The 18,655-nt window shown below is 36.9% G+C and overlaps 1 long non-coding RNA gene across 1 annotated transcript; it reads right to left on the bottom strand.

Moving 5' to 3' along the window:
• Positions 1 to 16,543: 16,543 nt before the first annotated feature.
• On the bottom strand, positions 16,544 to 18,196 carry LOC132190262 (uncharacterized). The gene is made up of 2 exons (XR_009441107.2): positions 17,085 to 18,196; positions 16,544 to 16,911 (listed from the first exon to the last, which is right to left on the bottom strand). It is a non-coding gene; the product is annotated as an uncharacterized LOC132190262 (long non-coding RNA).
• Positions 18,197 to 18,655: the final 459 nt, after the last annotated feature.

Raw genomic sequence — 18,655 nt, 5'->3', positions numbered from 1 at the left:
CCTCCCAGACCTTTTGATCACTGACCTCTTCTACCACACCTTAAATTCCCCTGAAACCTACTGGAACATCCCCTTGATAAACTATCTTTTTGATTCCTCTAGTGCTAGGGAGATACAGAAAATCAGGATATCAAACTCTCCTTCTGAAGAGTACATTTGGACTCCCTCCCCATCTGGTTTGTTCACCTCAAAATCTGCTTACAAGCTCATAACCACCCCAAGAATCTCCACAGCTTACTCTCCTCTAACCCCCACCCAATGGAAAGCCCTTTGGAAACTAAAGCTGATGGATAGACTAAAATTATTCCTATGGAAAGTTGCTTGGGACATTGTCCCCTCCAAGACTAGGATCAATGCTGTTTTCCCCATTTCCCAGGCAGACTTAATCTGCCCCTTATGCAAAGTAGAAGAGGACTCTCTTCATCACCTCTTCTTCAGATGCTTTTTTGCTAGAATTTCTTGGAGATCTTCCCATTGGCCTCTTGATTCTCTGAAATGGTCCACTCTTACTTTGCCAAATTGGATTATCGGTATTCTTTCTCCTAACAAATATTTTGGTATACCCTTAGTTGACACTCATCTCTTCCAAATATTTGCAACTGTTCTGTGTGATTCTCTTTGGTTTGCCAGGAATCAAGCTATTCACAATGGAGTTTTCCCCAAAGCTTCTAAATTTGCTGACAAAATCATGAGGCTCTCCTTAGAACACTATGCAGCCTGGAACACCACCTCTCAACCAATGAAAGAAAGCTGGAATCCCCCTCAACAAGGCAGTTACAAGGTCAACTTCGACATTGCTACTGCAGACCTTTTCTCTGTTCAAGCTGCTGTATGCAGAGATGCTAATGGCCAAATCATCAAGACCTTGTATCAATACAGCCCCACCTATGAGCACGCCTATGGAGAAGCTCAAGCAGCCCTGCTGGCTGCAAAACTGGCCACCTCTTTGAAGATAGAATCCTTTGTTTTAGAAGGAATTTCTGATATTGTAATTTCCTCTTTGCAGCAACCTTCCACTGTTTTGGATTGGCAAATAGATAGCTTAATTTCGGATGTTATTTCTCTTATTCCTTCCTCCTCTCACTGGGAGGCAAGGAAAGTTACCAGAAGTGCAAACTTCTGCGCCCATTACGTGGCATATTGGGCCGCGGCTAGAGTTTTCTCTGGCTGCATTCCCACTTTTTTTTCTCCCTTTTCTCCCCCCATTTCCATCCCCATCTGTAGTGGAAAAGATCCACCTCCCACCCTCCCCTCCTTGTGAGGGATGTGTTTTTGTTGTGTTTGTAGTCCTCTTGGTTTTTCTATGAAGCAGTTTGTTACCAAAAAAAAAAAAAAGATAATATAAAAAGCTAATAGTTCAATTGAATGTTGGATTGAACCTTCAATTGAATGTTCGATTGAACCTTCAATTGAATGTTCGATTGAACCTTCAATTGTATCTAGTTTGATCTATCAATTGATCATACCACAGTCAATGAAACTAATTCATTAGGATCGCTCGGATGTTTGATCGAACATTTAATCCTATCACGATCAATCGAACTAATTCAGTACGATCGATCGGACATTTGATTTTATCATGATCAATCAAACTAATTCATTACGATCGATCAGATGTTTGATCTAACGATTGATCCTATCGCGTTCAATCAAACTAATCTATTAGGATCGATCGGATGTTTGATTGATCATTTAATCATATCACAATCAATCGAACTAATTTATTATGATCAATCGGATGTTTGATCAAACATTTGATCCCATTACGATCGATCAGACTAATATGTAATAGTATCGATCGGAATTGATTTTATCAAATGTTTGATTGAACCTTCAATCATGTCAAGTTGTATTGATTGTATCCCGATCAATTTAAGTAATGCACTAATATAATATAAAATGCTTAGACTTCAATTCAATGTTCGATCGAACATTTAATTTGTTTGAATTTTGTTCGATCATTTGATCTTATCACGATCGATCGATTGAATGCACTAGGTAGGACCAATCGGATATTTGATCAAACCTTCAATTTCAATTCTTTCAATCATTTGATCTTATCACGATCAATCAAACTAATTCATTATGATTGATCAGATATTCGATCAAACCTTCAATTTCAATTGTTTCAATCATTTGATCTTATCACGATCAATCGAACTAATTCATTATGATTGATCGGATATTCGATCAAACCTTCAATTTAATTATTTCAAGTTTCATCGATCATTTGATCCTATCATGATCAATTGAACAAATGTACTATGATCAAACGGATGTTTGAATGAACCTTTAATTTCAATTGTTTCAATTTTGATTGTCAGTTGATCCTATCATTTCATTGTATCACTATCAAAGTTGTTGTACATTATGCAATAAAAATTAAAATAAAAAAAATTATATATATATATAATTTACATTATGCCTCTCTTTTAACATTTTGTTACTGCGATCGATCGCATCTTCGGTGCGATCGATCGCAGTCACAGAATGTACACGTTTGTACATTCTGTTACTGCGATCGATCACACCTTGCAACACGCCCATATGCTAGCCGAGTGCGATCGATCGCACCATTTGTGCGATCGATCGCACTCGGCCAGCACATCACATGACCTATTTTAGGTCACTTTCCCCCCACACCCACATATTTTTCTTCTCCAAGCGGCACCCACCTCCGCACTCCTCCACCGTTTTTCACCACTCCTCCACCGTTTTTCACCACCTCTACCACACAGCCACCTCACGGTTCTCTTCTCCGGCAACCATACCAGGTATTTTTCATCACCTCTAATTTACACCCCATTCCCCATTGCCATCAACACCCCAACCCCGATTACTTCCCCAACATTTTTTTTTTTCTCATATTTCTGCAATTGTGGGTGTTCATCTACCCACATTGCTTTGTTGTGGTTGGATTTTGCTGTTTTTACAGGGGGTTTTAAACGGAGTTGCTTTGTTCTTCAATTTTGGCTATCTCTAGTGCACACCAAGTGTTTGTCAAAAGTCCCCAATCAACCTCATCATGCCAAGAGCTTGAGCTTCGTCCTCCCGAGGGTCCGATACCCGAGCCATTTGTCCCCCGCCCACTTTTGAGGAGCGGGAGCTGCTATTTGAGACCACCTTCGCCATTCGCGAAGACTTTCAAAATCTTGAGGCGACTCAATGGGCGGTCGCCGAGTTCAAGCGACGGGGGCTCAACAAGCTTTTCAAGCCGGTCACCACCACTGCCTACAGAAAATTGGTGATTGAGTTCTATGCCAACCTGTCGCATGACTGCAACAACGTGGCGGCCCTCTCTTCCAAAGTGAAAGGCAAAGCTATTGACGTAACACGGGCCGACATTGTTGTTGCCCTTCAATGCAATCATGAGCACCCTCCAAAAGCCGCACAACTTGCTGAGCAACCGGCCAGATTCTATGTGGCGGAAATCATTGAGGACATGTGCGATGGGCAATATGCCAATTCCCATCATAATGCGGGCAGCCGATCGAAGCTACCTCAATGGCTTTGGTTTGTGGACTCCATATTACACCGTAATGCTTTTCCCTTAGGGCATAAATCTCAGAGGCGGGATCAATTTCTTCAAACACTCTATGCCTTCCATAAAGATGCTTGGTACTCCATTCCCGACATAATTTGGAACCAAATTCAGAAATTTTGGAATGGGGTGCACGTTGGAGGAGCGGAGTCCACACATTCATTGGGGTTGCCTTTCCCATACTTAATCTCGTACATCCTTCAGAAGAAATGCATCAAGGGTACCGCAGTTGATGAGCCAGTCACTACTACTCCCATATTTGGCATTCGCCAATGGACCAAGAGCTTGTCCCACATGCCCCGGGGACTAGCACCTGGTGCGGAAGAGAGTGAGGCCGAGCCGATGCCCGAAGATGAACCTGAAGTTGAGCCAGAGGCATCTGAGGAGGAGGAACAAAACCGCTCACTTATTGAAGAAATAGCGGGCCTTCGGAGAGAGTTGGCTGGCCAAAGAAAGGAGGCATCCAAAACTTTCAAATTGATGGACAAACGCCTAGGCGCCTTAGAAGAATTGATGTAGTCCATTCTCACCCGGTTGCCACCGCCATCTGCAGGAGCATCATCTTCTGGACAGCAGTGAGCAGAGACCACCGTCTGGCTGAAGACGTTAAACTTAGCGCTCATGGGAGGCACCCCATAGTTTACCCTTTTTATTTTGTTTAGTATGTTTTAAGTTAATCTTTTTATTTGTCTTTAGTTTTGTTTCTTTTTATTTGTCTTTAGTTTTGTTTCAATATATTCATCATATCATATATATACACTATTAGATATGTAAAATTTAATATGAATTATGAAATGGGAATTAAGAATTAAGTTTTCATTCGGGGAATTAAATCCCATTTGGTTAGGAATCATTTGGGGAATCCACTTAAAACTGAAGTCTTCAAATTAGTCCGAATGAAAACTTTATCCTCCAAATGAAACTCCTAACCAAATGGCAAATATATACAAATTAAAATCTTTCTTTAGGAGGATGGAATTGAAATAGAAGAATTTTTCCTTTTTTTTAAAAAAAAAAAACATATATATATATATATATATATTGAAACAACTGTACATATGGAATATTAAGTGAAAGGGAGAGCTTTACTTTTACGGTTAAAATTTTATTTTGTTATATTTAACGGTGCATATTGTGTCGCTTTATTTGAAAATTTTAAACAATGCAGTGATATATACACAATTTTAGTGGATGCTATTGGGCATCAGTTTTATTTTTTTTTTCCTACCTACTCTTTAGGGTCGACTTTCAAAGTCGACCCTAATGATCACTCTTCAGCGTCCACTTTTAGTGGACGCTATTGGTGATTAATATTATTTTTTTTTATTTTTTTTAATTCCTCCACACACTCTTTAGGGTCAACAAAGTGAACCCTAATACTTAGGCATTAGAAAGTCGACCCTAATGATTACTCTTCAGCGTCCACTTTTAGTGGACGCTATTGGTGATTAATATTATTATTATTATTTTTTTTTTAATTCCTCCACACACTCTTTAGGGTCGACTTTGTCGATCCTAATACTTAGGCATTAGTAGGGGTGCAAAGGCGGTTACGGTTAGCGGTTAGTGGCAATAACCGCTAACCGTAACTGCCTTAGCGGTTAGTAAATTTCACTAACCGCAACTGCTAACCGCCTAACGATTAGCGGTTAGCGGTTAACCGCCGGTTAGCGGTTAGTGAAATAGATAACCGCCCGCTAACCGTTTTTTTAAAATTGGGCTTTTTTTTTACTTTCTTTATGGCTTTTTGGGCTTTTTTTTACCCTCGTTTTTTTTTAATTGTATTTTTAATATCTTCTTGGGCCCAATTGCTATAGAAAGTGCCCATATTGAAAAATCAAAAATATTAAATCATAACCGGTTAACTTTTTTTAAAAAAAAAAAAAAAAAATTCAACACAACATACAAAAAAAAGTTCAGAATTCAGACAACTGTCACAACATATAAAAAAAGTTCAACACAAAGCATATAAAATAAGTTCAAATAAAACATTAAATGATACAAATAAAACATTAAAACTTCATCAATCCTCTCATTTGATCCTCTAGCAAATCCTGTGGACCTCAAAAGAAGAAAAGTTATAATATTGAACATAATAATATTAAGGCAAAAAATACATTAATACATTAATACTTCAATTGTGATTAATGTATTAATGGTTAAATTTCTTTTTCTAAAAAATGTTCAAAAAATACATTAATACTTCAATTGTGATTATAAGTAACACATTGTTGAATCTAATGTCAATTACTTAATTTGATATTATATAATGATATAGTCTCATTAAATTATACCATATGATTCATATGATTAATTACTTAAATTCTTATCATATTTACAGATAATATTTTTTCTTTGAATTGAACTTAATATCTAATGGTAAATGGTAATGTTCAAACTCCTAAATCCTAAATTCCTAAAGTATCTAATAATGCTTTAATTAAATTGTAGACTTATAGTTATAAGTAATATATTGTTTAATTCAATTGAATCAATTGTGATTACCATTGTACATGAATCATAAGATTAACTTGTAGACTTATGACTTATGAGTTATGTCATATCATTTATGTATTATGTATTATTATATAATCATATGATTTAATGATCAAGTCATCATGTGATATAATCATATCAATTATAGTGATAATATATAAATTACTGAAATTATAATGATAATACATTAATACTTAAATTGTGTTTATAAGTAACACATTGGTCATTGTTTAATCCAATGTCAATTACTTAATTTGATATTATACGAGTCATATTATCATTGTACATTAATAATATGATTCACTTGAAGTCTTGAATAAAGTATTTGAATTGTCATTGAATCATATGATTAAGTATTGATATTATACATTTATATTATTCATATACATATATAGACTTATATAGACTTATAAGTTTATAACATACATTGGAAATACGTCTCTAGATATTTAATTGTTGTATTAGTATGAATTGGTATACTTATGAGTTATGTCATATTATATATGTATAATTTGTTATTATATAATCAAATGATTTAATGATTAATCTCATGTGATATAATCATATAAATTATAGTGATAATATATTAATACTCAAATTGTGATTTAATGATCAAGTGATTATGTTATATATATAAATATTTTTATAATTATAATTATAAAAATATATTATATAAAAAGGCGGTTAGCGGTTACGGTTAGTAGACCCAATAACCGCTAACCGCTAACGCTAGGCGGTTATGGCGGTTAGGCGGTTAGACGGTTAGCGGTTAATGCGGTTAGACGGTTAGGCGGTTAGGCGGTTGGCGGTTATAGCGGTTAGCGGGCGGTTTTTAATCGCCCTCCTTTGCACCCCTAGGCATTAGGGTCAACTTTCAAAGTCGACCCTAATGATCACTCTTCAGCGTCCACTTTTAGTGGACGCTATTGGTGATTAATATTATTATTATTATTATTATTATTTTAATTCCTCCACACACTCTTTAGGGTCGACTTTGTCGACCCTAATACTTAGGCATTAGGGTCGACTTTCAAAGTCGACTCTAATGATCTTTTTCCCGCCTCTTGAATATTTCCCGCGAGTATATTAGGGTCGAGTTATTAGCGTCCACTGTAGAGTGGGCGCTATTATTCATCTTTTGGGTCGGCTATTAGCGTTCACTTGGATGTGGACGCTAATACTTAACTATTAGGGGCAACTTTCAAAAGTCGCCCCTAATAGTTGAGTATTAGGGGCGACTATAAAGTCGCCCCTAATAAGTCATCCCTGATGAGTCAGTTTCTTGTAGTGTGTCTATCTCTCTATCATAAATCAAAAAAATAAAAAAAATATATAAAGGAAGAAGAAGGAGAAGCATAGAGACAATGCCCAAATAAATCAAACTCAATCGCTTTCTTTCTTTTCTTTTCTTTTTCTTTTTTCTAGCTTTAATGCTTGTTTGAATCCTTCTCCTTCTCTTTCTTCATTTATGGGCAATATTATTAAAATTGAACACAATTGCACTTCGTAATGATGATCACAACTTTACTTCTATACTGGGATAACACATCCCAGTATGGTTGGTCAATAAATTCATTACTTAATTACTATGTGGTATCGTGGAATCTTGAATGATTAATCCAAATGATAATTACAGATTGAAAACTCAGACAAAATATTAGAGAGGTTCGCTGAGACTCAGCAGAACCACCTCTGATGCCTAAGTCAATGATGATAAAAGAGTAAGTAAATCGATAAACTCTAAATAAGAAATAGAGATGCATGCTTAGTAAAGGATCTTCCTTTCCTTATATAGGCTAATTGTTTCCACCTCTCCTTGGTAAAGCTTTGGGAGACTACTGCTCAGATTCTGCTAAGGGTATGGAAGATGATTCCCACTAAGAATACTGGGGAAGGCTATAATGAATACAAAGGGATTTGTTGTAATTGCCTTACTTGGTGGATATGCTTGGAGCACTATTTATATAATGTTTGTACAGAAACGTAACTCTCAACTAGCATGTGACTTGAGAGTCACATGACCTACAACTAGCTTACAAGATAACAGTACACAAAACTAATCTATTGTAAACACGCAGGTTCAAGTAGTCTTGGTAGAAGAGAAGTCTGATGCATGAGGGATGCTTGTCAATGATAAGTGCCAAATATTGCATATTTGGACCCCTTTATTTACATTAGTTAATCCTTTAGCTGTATCGTTATTTAATATTTTGTGTTAGTTTTGTATTTTGAATGTTTTGTAGGTCATTAACGAAAAACTACAGCTTTAAAGGGAAAAATGCAAAGTTTGGAAAAAAGCATACTTTGAGAAGACCTAGATGATGTGGTTAAGTTTAATCAAATCCAAGAAAAGGTTAAATCGGATTAAAGTTCAGATTTGATAAAATTTCGGATTTGATTCAAATTCAAATTCTGCATACGTCTTAGTATTTTGATCATAACTTTCCTCTCAAATATCAGATTGAAGTGATTCAAGCAGCATTAGAAAGCTAACTAAAAATAATACAATTCATTATGAAGAATTTTCCTAATTCGGGCAGTACTATGCCAAAATCGCCCCCCCAATTAAAGGACACAAATCTGGACGAATCCTATTCCAATTTCAGACTTCTATTTTGACTGGAAGACAGACCTCCGAATTATCTAGTTTTAATAGGGCTTTTAGGACTTTCTTAAGCCTATAAATAGACTTCTTTGCATTCAAGAAAATATATAGAATTTCAGAGAGCAAAATTCTACAGTTTTTCTCTTTTTAGTGTAGGTTTTCTTTAGATTTATGTTTTATTTTTATGCGGAGTTAAATTTCCAACTAAAGTTGGGGATAAAGCCTCACCGATGAAGAACATCAATACTTTCATGTAAGTCTTCATTTATCTGATTTTATTGGGTTTAATATTTCAATGGTTTTACTTCTTTTCAATGTGTTGAGTGATTCTTGGATATCGTTTGTGATTCAATGATACATTTGATGATTTAAGATAATTTCACATAATTGATTGATTGATTTTATTTGTCTAAATAATTGGATATCCTTTGTGATTTGTTCTACGGATACATTTGGTGTTTCAATTAAAATTGAATATCTTTTGTGATTTACAGATACATTTGATGATTTAATTGACATTGGATTCCTCTTGTGATTTGTGCAATGAATGGATACATCGGATGGTTTTGATTAATTGTTTGAAGCATAGTGAAACATATCTAAGATTTTAATTGTGAGAACTTCAGATTAATATTGATAAACATGGAAGTATGGTGTTATGATTCGATGAGTGTCAATTCCCAAACTTTAGTCTTTTATCTCTTAGTTTATTTTAATTAGTTTATGTTTGCCTTTTAATTTCAAAAATCAAAATTCAAAACCTTTTTGGAACTAGGTTAGGATTTAATTAGTTTAGATTTAAATTGCTCTTTCAAAAATACAATTCTCTGTGGATTCGACTTCGCACTTGCAATCCATTAAAATACAATCGATTCGTGGACTTACGAGTTAAATAAATTTGCACAACAAGTTTTTGGCGCCGTTGCCGGGAAATTGTTCAATTTTTTTAAGCCAATTTATTTCTAAATTAGTTTTATTCTTCTACTAGTTATAATTATGATTTTATTTTTCTGCAATTTTTTTTTTATTCGTGTTAATAATAACAAAATAAAAAAAGATTTTTCTTGTTGTTTTTTGTTTTGTTTTGGCTTGTTTTACAGTTCTACCGCAACACCTTCCGCACACCCTTGCTAGTGCGATCGATTGCAGCCATGCTAGGATCGAGCGCACTCGGGACCAAGACAGCAAGCTCAAGTGCACATGCGCTCGTTAACTGTTGCATCTTCACTCAAGTGCGATCGAGTGCACTTCACAACAAAGGTAGCAATTGCAGCAGTCCTATAGATCTTTGCGAAAAATTTATTTTTGGTTCTTTTTGTGACTTTTTAAATTTTAGTTTTAATTTTTTTAGTTAGTTAGTCGTTTTTTTTTATTAGTTTATTTTATTTAAAAATATATAAATTTTTTTTAAAAAAATGGTTAATGTTTTATGTGGGATATCTGCATGCTGAAAAGTGAGGGGGAAGCATGAATTTTCATTTTAATGATTTTAATGCATCTCCGAGTTGTAAGACACTAGCTCCTACTAACTACCCTCAAAATTTTTACCTACATAAACCATGTTTATACTGCTCCAATCCTTATCATCATTAGAGTGATTGACCATCATGGACTTCTAATTTTCCATATAAGCAAATGAACACCAGTTTCTCTAGTCCGGGGTTTGATTAAAATTTCAATTATTACAACCCGACTGGAGCAACAAATCTAATTTCTTATGGTCAGCTCAAGCTACAAGAAATTATGCTCACCAATTTGATGAATTACACCATTCAGAATATCCACAGTTCAATCAAGCTCAACCTCCTGTATATCAGTCTACCACTCAAGTGCCACAACCTGCACAACAGTCATCACTGGAAGACATGATGAAAACATTAATAGAAAAAGTTGACCAGTCTAACTCCTAAGCTATACAAGAGCTAAAAGATTTCACCAAACAAACCCTACAAGAACTGCGTCAAGAGCTTAAAGATGCCAATACTCATGCTACGGCAGGGATGGAAGAATGGATTGGCCAGAGTGAAAATGAACACCCATCTGAACATCAACGTGACCCAATGACTCAATATTGGGACAATGAGAGCATAAAGGATAACAAGTAGGAAGAAGAGTTTCAAAGTCAATTGAAGGCTCAAGGACACTACATGACTGATGAGGATGAGTTCGGAAATTCTTATCATGAGCATGTCCAAGCCACCTCCAACTTTGGAAGAGAGGAAAGTGTTATAAGAAATTATTTTCCTAAAGATGAGGAAATTATGGATAACAAAGAGGAGCACACAGAGCAAGTTGAGCATGCTCAAGTCAGCACCACACTTGAGAGTGAGAAAATTGTGAATAACATTGAGGAGGAAGAAAAAGAAGAAGTTGAGCACACTGAGCAAGTTGAGCACTCTGAGCAAGTTGAGCACCCTAAGCAAGTTGAGCACCATGAGAACAATGAGTCCCCAACAAATACTGATCTGCCCAGTGACATGGAAGTGAGTACTGAAGCTCATGCCTGCATCACTGTCCCTCTTGAGGCATATCAAGAGCCCAAAGCTTTATTGCCTGAATGTCTCAAAGAGCCATCTTATGTCAAGATACTCAAGGACTTGTGCACACAAGCACACAAATCTAGGAACCACTTTCCTAAGAAGATCCTTCAAAGCAAGCAATTCTACATAAGATGGCGAAACATCCTTCTAGAGGGGCATGAAGTTTTGAAAAAGAAAGGGTGGAAGAGATTGGTTGGACATCCGCATGACAGGGGGAAGCGCTATAAAGTTTTCTCCTCTAGTTTATTTTCTGCACTTCACTCCACAAATTCTTTCTTTCCTTTTTCATTATATGTTATTTTTATTTGTTTTTGTTTCTAACAGCAATTAATCTTTTAATTTTTGTTTCTATTAAAAAAAAAAAAAAATTGCTGTTAGTTTTGATGATAGGTGTTTTGGTGTTTGAGTTTGGAGGATGCCCTGCCCCTTTTTCACACCTTTGATGTTTCCTTACTTCCAGTAATGTATTTCTATACTACACATTGAGGGCAATGTGTAATTCAAGTTTGGGGGTATGGAAAAACACTTTGTCTGTTTATTTTTGTTTTTATTTGTTTATTTTTATTTGTCTTTTTGTGTTAAAAATTTTGAAAAATAAGAAAAAATTGTGCTATGTTGTTGTCAAGTTTGAGTTAAACTGTAACTGTGATTGGCATTTCATTAGCTTGCTTAAAGGGTTGAACACATCATTATGTCATTAGGAGTCTGAGTCCTTTGACTTATTTTTGGGTAAAAGAGATTTAACTTGTTTTGAGATAAATTTTTATGAGCACACATTAGCATGTTTTCTGTGAAGTATGATGTTTGAGCTTAAGCTTGTTCTCTTTGAGATTTGTTGGATGACCTATTGATGAATAACCATTGGCTTGCAAGATATAAAAATAAAAATAAAAAATAAATAAATAAATAAAGAAAAGAAGAAAAAAAAAAAAAAGTAAAGAAAAATGCATATCTTGCCTTGGATGTTTCATTTGATAGAGATTTTTACAAATTTTATGGAACTTATCTTGAGTTTAAACTGAAAGCTTCATGATTGTATGCTAATTACAATTTACACATTTCAGAACATATAAGGTCTCAATTGTCTATTTATGAGTGATTTGATTTTGGATTTCCTTTTGACTGCTATGATGATATTTGTCTTTTTAAGCTTGCTCATGAATAAGAACCATGGTTTATGTGAAACTTCTTTCTTGTTAACCACATAGTGCTAAAATGTTTGTAAGTATCATTTCTGTTAAGCCCTCACGAGACTTCACTCGTCAACTAGGGATGCCTAGGGGTTTAAAAGGCTTTTTGCATATGCTAAATGCAATCGTCTCTCCCATGAAAGAGGATTTATGTTTCGTGCTTTCATTTTGTTTGTCGTTTTGTTTTGCTAAGGAACCAGCAAAATATAAGTTTGGGGGTATTTGATAAGTGCCAAATATTGCATATTTGGACTCATTTATTTACATTAGTTAATCCTTTAGCTATGTCATTATTTAATATTTTGTGTTAGTTTTGTGTTTTTAATGTTTTGTAGGTCATTAAAGAAAAACTACAGCTTTAAAGGGAAAAGTGCAAAGTTTGAAAGAAAGCATGATTTGAGAAGACCTAAATGATGTGGTTAAGTTTAACCAAATCTAAGAAAAGGTTAAATCGAATTAAAGTTCAGATTTGATAAAATTTCGGATTGGATTCAAATTCAGATTCTGCACATGTCTCAGTATTTTCACCATAACTTTTCGTTCAAATATCAGATTGAAGTGAATCAAGTGGTATTGGAAAGCTAACTCAAAATACTAGAATTCATTGTGAAATATAATTTTCCTAATTTGGACGGTTACTATGCCAAAATCTCCCCGTAATTAAAGGACACAAATCTGGACGAATCCTATTCCGATTTCAGACTTCTATTTTGACTAGGAAACAGACCTCCGAATTATCTAGGTTTAATAGGAATTTTAGCTAAATTTCCAACTAAGGTTGGGGATGAAGCCTCACCGATGAAAAACATCAATACTTTCGTGTAAGTCTTTATTTATCTGATTTTATTGGGTTTAATATTTCAATTGTTTTACTTCTTTTCAATGTGTGGAGTGATTCTTGGATATCTTTTGTGATTCGAGAATACACTTGATGATTTAAGATAATTTCACATAATTGATTGCTTGATTTTATTTTCCTAAATAATTGGATATCCCTTGTGATTTTTTCTACGGATACATTTGGTATTTTAATTAAGATTGGATATCTTTTGTGATTTACGGATACATTTGATGATTTAATTGATATTGGATTCCTCTTGTGATTTGTGCAATGAATGGATACATGAGATGGTTTTGATTAATTGTTTGAAGCATAGTGAAACATATCTAAGATTTAAATTGTGAGAACTTCAGATTAATATTGATAAACATGGAAGTATGTTGTTATGATTCGATGAGTGTGAATTCCCAAACCTTAGTCTTTTATCTCCTAGTTTATTTTAATTAGTTTATGTTTGTCTTTTAATTTCAAAAATCAAAATTCAAAACCTTTTTGGAACTAAGTTAGGATTTAATTAGTTTAGATTTAAATTGCTCTTTCAAAAATACAATTCTCTGTGGGTTCAACCTCGCACTTGCAATCCATTAAACTACAATTGATTCGTGCACTTGTGAGTTAAATAAATTTGCACAACAGTCAACCTTGATTTCCTCTTGGCATGTGGCTGCATTGTACAGCTATGAGTATCCTTGATTTTATGATCTTGTTGGCTGTCAAATTCCTTGGAGTCAATAGCCTTGAAGTCTGTATCTCTGAGGCTTGTCTTATCCTGGCTTTGGAATCAACGTTGGCAGTTTGTGAGCAACATTGGTTTGAGGTGTAATACACCCCCTCAAGATGGACAGATTGGAACAGACGTGAAGCTTATCCCAAAATAATGGAAAGCAGGCAGAGACCAAAGGTTTGGTAAGGATATCTGCTAATTGGTCCTTGCTTGACAAGAATTTGACGGTGAGAGTCTTGAGAGCCACATGGTCCCTAACGAAGTGATAATCAATTTCGATGTGTTTGGTTTGAGCGTGAAAGACCGGGTTAGGGGACAAGTAAGTGGCACCAATATTGTCACAAAAAAGAACAGGAGCAGAAGGTAAGAAAACACCAAGTTCCTTGAGCAAGGATTGAATCCATGTTAATTCTGCAGTGGCATTGGCAAGAGCCTTGTATTCAGCTTCTGTGCTTGAGCGGGAAACTGTGGGCTGCTTCTTGGAGTTCTAAGAGAGGAGATTGGGCCCAAGAAAGGTACAATAACCAAAGGTAGACTTCTTGTCATCTGGACTGCTTACCTAGTCAGCATGTGAGAAGGCAGCAAGCTGAAAATTCCTGCAAGGCTGAATGAGGAGCCCATAAGTGATGGAATGTTTTAAGTAGTGGAGAATATGCTTGACAACAGTCCAGTGAACATCTAGGGGTTCCTGCATAAATTGAGAGCATTTGTTAACAGCAATGGCAATGTCAGTGTGAGTGATAGCAAGGTATTGAAGAGCACCAACAGTGTTGCGATATAGGGTAGCATCAGAAAAGGTGGTTCTGACATATCTTCTGTGAGGAGTGGAAGTAGACATGGGAGAAGTAAGGGGTTTTGCCAATGCCATGAGGGTTTTCTGTAAGAGATCCATAATATATTTTTGTTGAGACAAGTGGATACCAGTAGCACATTTGGTGACCTCTACGCCTAGGAAGAAGCTTAAGGGCCCAAGGTCGTTGATAGGAAAAGCATCCGAAAGGGACTTGAGAAGTTCATTCAAGGCAAACATATAAGAACCAGTAAGAATAAGATCATCCACATAGACTAAAATCATGAGCCGAGAATGAGCAAAATTGAACAAAAAAAGTGAGCTATCAGCCGTCGAGGCATGGAAGCCAAATGCTAGCAAGTGAGTACTTAGGTGGGAGAACCAGGCATGAGGAGCCTGTTTGAGACCGTAGATGGCCTTCTTAATGAAGCACACGGCCTTGGGATGTTGTGGATACAAAAACCCGGGGGTTGAGCCATATAAACTGTTTCATTTAAGGACCCATGCAAGAAGGCATTACTCACATCAATTTGCTTGATAGGCCACCCATATGAAACATCAAGAGATAAGACAGTCCGAATAGTGATAGGTTTTATTACCGGACTGTAAGTTTTAGCATAGTCAACTCCATATTGTTGATGAAAACCTTTTGCAACAAGACGTGATTTATATCGATCAATATTGCCATTAGCTTTTCTTTTAATTCAGAAGACCGATTTGCAGCCCACAATATTCATGGATGGCTGAGGGGGAACTAGAGTCCAGGTACCATTTTTTAAAATAGCATTGACTTCATCTCCCATAGCATCACACCACACCCCCTGTTTAACAGCTGTAGAATAAAAAGTAGGCTCAATATCAACAAATTCCAAAGAGGCAGTGAGGGCCCGTGGGAGAAGATACTTGATTGTTCCATCAGTGAAAATTTTGGGATAATGAATGTTGGACTAAGCTCGGGTGATCATGGGATGGGTACGGGTAGTAGGTGATGGGGCATGGTAAGGCGTGGGAGACAAAAGAAGGGATGAGATACTTGTTGAAGAAGGAGGAGAAGAGACACGTGGTGTGGGGGAGTGGGACACATTGTGTAGAAGAGCAGTAGGTGCAGTAGGTGAAGAAGCTAGTAGTAGTGGAGGGAAGGGGAGTGGAAGGACCTTGTGTGTTAGGAATGACACGCTGAGGGGCCAAGAGGAGAAGGGACATCTAAGGGTATAGGAAAATGAGGTGCTGGCAATAGAGAAGAGAGAGGAGGCGGACCCAAAAGAGACTTGTAGGGAAAAGCCTGCTCATTAAAAATGACGTGCCTAGCTATAACCCAAGAAAAGACATGACTTAGAACGGTAGGAAAATTTATGAGAATTATATAGGGGCGGAAATAAGGTCAACATTCATAACCAAAAGTTTTAAAAAATTTGTCATCAGGAATTTTGTGAAAAAGAAGCACAAATGGAGATTTGGGACGAGAGACAGTGGGTAGGCGATTAATTAAATAGCAAGTTGTTTCAAAAGCATCATCCCAATGTGCAAAGGAACGTTGGAGTGGGTGAGTAAAGCAAGCCCAATATTGACAAGGTGATGATAACGTCTTTCAATGCTACAATTTTAATGGTGAGTGTGACGACAGGTTTGTCGATAGGAAATTCCATGAGACGCGAGAAAACGTTGGAGAGGAATAAATTCCCCTCCAAGATCAGTTTGGAGAGCCTTAATGGAAAGTGAGACAAAAAATTTAACAAGACGTTTAAAATTAGCAAAAATGGCGGTGACATTAGATATGCATGTCATAGGAAAGATCCAAATATATTTGGCAAATTCATCAACTACACAAAATGAAGTATCTTTATTTAAAACAGGGGCAGGGCCCCATACATCAAGAAACAAGAGATCCAGAGGATTCTTGGAGATAGAGGAAGTTAAACCAAAATGCAACTTGTGCAACTTTCTTTGCTGATAGGCAGAGCATACAAAAGACTTCTTAGTGGAAACAATAGGGAGGCCAGTCCTAGACAAAATGCGCTGAACCATAGGAGAAGCTGGATGACCAAGGCAATGATGCCATTGACTTAGAGAGACTCGTTCTCCCACGAAGGCAGAAGGGGAACTACTCAATGAGGAAGAGGAGGACTAGGAGTAAAGGCCTCCCTTACTCGGCCCTTTGAGAAGCAAGGTCCCCGTGTGTAGATCCTTGACACACAAAAAAAAGGGATGAAATTCAATAAAAACGTGATTGTCACAAGTAAATTGACGAATAGATATAAGATTTTTTTGAATGTGTGGAACATGAAGAAGATTAGGCAAATTAAAGACATGATTAGGAGTGTGTAAAGAAGCAAAGCTAGTGTTAAGAATGTTCAAACCTTGCCATTACCAACTTGAATTTGATCAGTACCATGATATTCATCAGCTCGAATGGTGAGGTTGGACAAATCATGGGTGAGATGATTTGTAGACCCAGTATCTGGATACCAAGTCAAGTCAGAAGAAAACCCAGTAGGAGCAGTGAAGTAAGCTGAAGGGGTGGCTAGGTCAACTTGCTAGGAGTGATCAAAACGGTGGTAGCATTTGGCAGCTGTATGACCTGGTTTAAGGCAAACTTGACATGTGGGCATGGTGGAGGAATGCTGATGGAAAGAGCCACGGCCACAGTCCCTTCTCCCACATCGACGACCAAAATGTAGGAAAGGAGTGAACTGACTTGGAGAACGGCTAGTAGGGAGGTTGCTTCGGTGAGCAATGTTAACACTAGAGACTGCTAAATCACCTGTAGAGTTGGCATGCGCAAGACGTTGTTCATGGGTGAATAAGTGACCATAGAGATCCTCAAGGGAAACTGGATCAATGCGGGTGGTAATAGAGGTGATAAGGGGATCATAGTCGGATCCAAGGCCAGTGAGTACATATGAGACTAGCTCAGAGTGTTTGAGAGGGGTATCAATGGCTGCAATGGTGTGAGCAAGGGTTTGAGCCTTTTGAAAGTAGTCAGAGATGGAAGAAGCTCCCTTCTTTAAAGTGGCAAGCTGAAAGCGCGATTGCTTGATGCAGGCTTAGGACTGGGCGGCAAACATACGCTCCATGGTAAGCCATACCTCTCGGGAGGTTTTGAGTCCAATACCATGAGTGAGAACACTTTCTGCGAGGGTGGATAGCAACAAGCTAAGAATAAGCTTGTCCTATTGGTACCATGTGGAAAAATCCGGATTAAGTGTTGGGGAAGAGGATTAAGTGGTGCTCCTGGAAGGAAGAAACCGAGGTGGGCAGATTGTGTCACCAGTGACATAGCCAAAGAGGGATTGTCCTTCCAAGTAAGGAACAATCAAGGTACTCCACAACGTATAATTTTCACGAGTAAGTTTAAGATTGAAGGAGTGGTGGGTGTTGGTGAGTGACGGGGGAAGTGAGGGAGCAGGTGAGGAGTGAGTGGTGGTTGACGTTTGAGAGATGGTAGACATATGGGTGGGATAGGAAGAAAAAGAAGAAGGAATAGAGATGGATGTTAATCCTTTTAAGTGCTCTGATACAATATAATGAAGACAAAGGGATTTGTTGTAATTGCCTTACATGGCAGATATGCTTGGAGCACTATTTATAAAATGTTCGTACAGAAACATAACTCTCAACTATCATGTGACTTGAGAGTCACATGACCTACAACTAGCTTACAAGATAACAATATACAAAACTAATCTACTGTAAACACGTAGGTTCAAGTAGCCTTGGTAGAAGAGAAGTCTGATGTGTGATGGATGCTTGTCAACCGTGATTTCCTCTTAGCATGTGGTTCTATTGTACAGCTGTGAGTATCCTTGATTTTAGGATCTTGTTGGCTGTCAAATTCCTTGGATTCAGTAGCCTTGAAGTATGCATCTCTGAGGCTTGTCTTATCCTAGCTGATTTGAATCAACGTTGGCGGTTTGTTAGCAACATTGGT

Source organism: Corylus avellana, chromosome 9, assembly GCF_965113065.1.
Source record: "Corylus avellana chromosome 9, dhCorAvel1.hap1.2, whole genome shotgun sequence".
In the NCBI taxonomy this organism is placed as follows: domain Eukaryota; kingdom Viridiplantae; phylum Streptophyta; class Magnoliopsida; order Fagales; family Betulaceae; genus Corylus; species Corylus avellana.
The sequence above is the reverse complement of the archived record's forward strand: the minus strand, read 5'-3'. Positions and strand labels throughout refer to the sequence as shown.